The sequence below is a fragment of the Argiope bruennichi genome, chromosome X1, assembly GCF_947563725.1.
Source record: "Argiope bruennichi chromosome X1, qqArgBrue1.1, whole genome shotgun sequence".
NCBI lineage: Eukaryota > Metazoa > Arthropoda > Arachnida > Araneae > Araneidae > Argiope > Argiope bruennichi.
The window spans coordinates 57,992,190-57,996,527 of record NC_079162.1 but is presented as its reverse complement, the minus strand read 5'-3'; the positions used below and the strand labels follow the sequence as shown (position 1 = coordinate 57,996,527).

The 4,338-nt window shown below is 29.3% G+C and overlaps 1 non-coding gene across 1 annotated transcript; it reads right to left on the bottom strand.

Moving 5' to 3' along the window:
- Positions 1 to 3,687: 3,687 nt before the first annotated feature.
- Trnat-ugu (transfer RNA threonine (anticodon UGU)) lies at positions 3,688 to 3,760 on the bottom strand. Its single transcript has one exon. It is a non-coding gene; the product is annotated as a tRNA-Thr (tRNA).
- Between the last annotated feature and the right edge of the window lie 578 nt (positions 3,761 to 4,338).

Below are 4,338 nucleotides of genomic sequence, written 5' to 3'. Positions count from 1 at the left end.
AAGACACGTGAATAGGGCAGCTGCTGATTGCCCTTGAAAATTGTATATATTAGTTAAAAGGAAACTACACCTGGCATATTGATTAATTCGCTTCAGTGCGGTAAATGCAGCAAAGAAAGAGGATCACATGATTTCCAATTAGCTTTTTATGTGCCAATTGAGTAAAGTCGAGTCATGTTTTGAATTCATGGCTATATTTGTAAATTTAATATCTTGCATTCTCATGTAAATGTGAAAAAACGATGCAAAATACACAAAAATGTTGTATAATTTCATGATATTTGTATTGCATTCAGAATATCGAGCAACATAATGGATACATAATACAATTTCTTTTGTATTGAAAGCTCTTTGTTTTCCCAGCATTTTTTCTAAGTTATCCCCTTTTTATTATCTCCTTTTGAGTGTAAAAAATTTCAATTCTCTCGTTTTCGCAAAAAAAAAAAAAAAAAAAAAAAATTGAAGCACATAAGTTATGTTACTTTTTAAATTTTAAAATTATATTAAATATTATTTAATATATTTTATATTATATATATTAAATTATTTCTATAAATATTCTAAATATTTTTTAAATATATTAAATAAATAAAATTTCTAAAATATTCTAATACAGGATGATTCAAAACTATAAAATTATTCAAGAAGTTAAAAAGCACAAGAATAAGTTAAAACATATAGGAAGGAAACGCCAACCTGATTAACTAGGGGATGCTATTTTCCAGTTCTATAATCAGTTTAGTTTAGTTTGGTTATATTAATGAATCATTTGGAAGCAACAAGGTTATTTTGTGACAGTTCTCGAAATTTTAAGCTTCGATTAAATGAAATCAACACCTAAGCTGGTACCTACCCCTACCCCAAAAAAATTCTGCATCATACCATCGTAAACCTCTATTTCATCTCTTAAAGTTCTGTCTGCACATAGAGAATATGTAACAACTTTTGAATCCTGAAATGGTAGACATGCACTTCCTGCATAAAGTTGTTGACGGAGACGGAAAAGCCATGGCACAACTACATGCAGAATGATGCGCAAACATATGTGCATTGTATCACCAAATGTTTACAATATTGAGATGGTAGGCTTGCATCTTGTATCTGGAATAGGTGACGGTAGCACAAGAGGCAGAGCACGAATAAATACGAAATTACGCGCAAACATTTGTGTGTCACAACACCAAATGTTTGCATTGTTGAGATAGTATTCTTCTACCTTGTATATGGAGTAGTTGACGCCAACACTAGTGGCCTAGTAGTAAGGTCTCGTCTTAGGAACCAGAGGGCTTCAGGTTCGAGACCCGATTCCACCGAAGAACCGTTGTGTAAGCAGGTCTGGTGTGCGTTAAATTCGTCGGGGCCAAACGTCCTTCCACTGGTGTGGTGTGGTGTGGTGTAGAGAGGGGGGGTGCCAGCTCAAGTGTCGTCCTCGTCATCTGACCGCGGTTCAAAATTACGAGGTCCGTCCCAAAATAGCAGTAGCAGACGGACGAAATGGAAATCGAATTGCTGACCAGCCAACGCCCTACTAACCCTTCCCAACCCTTTAAGTACCTTAAATTTGACCTAATTTTTTTTGAATTCCACCCATTTTTTTATATTTGCTATGGAAATTTTTATTTTATTTTTTATTTATTAATTCTCCTTTTTGCTCTTGTAATCTTTTCCCTTTTTTTTTTTTTTTAACACCTAACAAGTTCTTAAAAACTCTATTTCACTATGCACTACATTATTATGTTATATTATTTTTGCACAGTTATTTTTTCAATAGCATTTTTAGGGAGCGGAGATTATAGGCTAATCGCCCAGGCTCTCCATCAAAATCTACTATTCTGGGGTCAAAATAGCAGTAGTGTTGCTTTGAAACGGGGCGTTAATAAAACTAAACTAAATTCAAATTTCCTAAGAGTTTTATGCTGAATTTTTAAACACCCTGTAGAATTCTACAACGTTAAAAGTTGTAAAGGGTCAATCTTTTAATGAAATTAGGTGCTCATAACTAATTGCATTCGAATGTCAAAAAATAATAAATAATCAAAATTAATTTGAAATAATTAAAATATATTTTTAAATTTTATGTAAAAAAATTTCCTGTACAATTGTCTTTTGAAAGTCGCTTTAAAAGAAAATATCGCAGTTTTAAAAATTTCTGATTTTTAAAAAATTTAAAAGTAACTGAATGAACTGAATGAAGTAACTCACTGAAGTAATTTTGCCTTCTCTTCAGTGTGCAGATGGTAAAAAAAGCCATATTTCGTACTTAATTTATTTCAAATTTTGTAAAATCATAGTAAAAAATTTATTTGAATATTTCATTACATTCGCTTAATCTAAAATTTTCTGAATTGGTCATTTTGGCCCAGAAAAATATTTTAAAATTGTTTTTTTAATTTCATTTCAGTAAAAATTGTCTTCATTAACATTTTTTCTCGTCTTTTATTACTTTTTGAATCTTAGTTTTTAAATTTTATAATTTTTTTCTATTTTGCGAGGAAATGAATAGAAAATCATCTGTTGCCTTTTTCAGGGCAGTTTCAAAAAATTAAATCAATGAAAATTATACAACATTTTAAAAAACAACTGAAATAACATTAAACCTTTTTTCAAATCTCAAAATGGCAAATTACATTACCTGGCTATCTGTTTCATTATTAAAAAAAATCTATGATATACCATTTTTTTTTTTTGTGACACCATTTCTAGAAAGTACTACGAAAAAAGATATACATTTTCACAAAAGAAAAAAATTACTTTGGAAAAAATACTCTGCTCTATCTTATCACTATCATATTGAAACCGGACTTCAAAATGATTATTATTTCGTCATAAGAGTGGATCGTTTGTACCAAAACGGCAACGAGGTCGCAACACACTTTAGAACATTGTTACAAGCTAGGTGTTTTGTTTTGTTTTACGTAACGCCAAGGCTTTTTCCTTATTTCGTAAAACAAGTCATTAACATCAGGTATGGAGAAAAATTTCTTCTTTAAAAATATTCCATTTAAAAATAAAAATTAAAACTTATGACACTGGTAGTATTGCCATAGTAATTTAACACTTATTTTATATCTCAATAAAAAATTTGTATTCCAAGCAGTTTAGAATGCTTTTTTAAGCAATAGCATTATTTTAATGTTCATTCATTAAGAGCTAATTTGAAACTTTATTTTTTTATCTTAATAGATCTCATCTCTTTTTCTAAAATTTAAAATTTAAATTTAAAATAGGCTCGAATTGCCTTTTTTTACATAATTATCTTCAAAGTCTTCGGAATTTAAAATATTTTAAGTTTTTTACCAGTTTGTTATACAACGCTTCTTTAAATATAGCAGGAATACTTAATAAAGCTTTGCATTTTTTGCTTCCAGCAAAATATTTTGTTTAAAAATATATTTTAAATTTAAAATTATATTCTATCAACTTATATCTGTAAATTTAAACTAATTTATATAATATTCGTTTTAATAAAATTCTTCTTATTATATATGTGAGATATTAATAGAAATGGATATTTTACAGAAATATCTGACAAGTTAGGTTTCTGTAAAAGTATTCGAAAACATTATACGACAATGCAAAAAAGTAAAATAATTTTATCGCGAAATATATTTTTTACATACAACTTTTCTAACAGAATTTTTTATATAAAAAACCCCATAATTTTTTTTTTGTTTCTTTATAATAATCAACCACCAGTGAGGATTGAACTCACGACCCCTGGTTTACAAGACCAGTGCTCTAACCACTGAGCTATGGTGGCTCACACTTGAACTCCCCTCCCCCCAAGCGTATTTTGATGTATAACTTGCCAGGGCCAATATATATATATATATATATATATATATATATATATATATATATATATATATATATATATTTCAGACTCTAAAATATACATTGTAATATAATATTTAGATTTGTAATTCTTAAATATTTTTGATATGAAATATTTTATATGTAAAAGTACCACAGACATTTACAAATGCAATCGCAATACTTACATATTTCATTACAACAACCTACCGCCCAGGAGGAATAATTTCATGATCCTTATTTTGTAAGAAAAGTAGTAGCCTCTCACTCATAGTGGCGCATGCCAGACATAAAATGACTCGTTAAGATGTAACTAGGAAAAAAAAGCGTGGATTTTTTTTTTTGTAAAGTATACTTTTGTGAATAATTTCTTTAAGGGAAATTCTTGGTAGATCTCCTCCAAACTGTTTATACAGATACTTGTATTCCATTAGGATACCCAAACACCATTGAGGATTGAGTCCTCGACCACCAATTTACAGAACATGCGCCCTAATCACTACATTACGTTGCTCAAAGTACGAT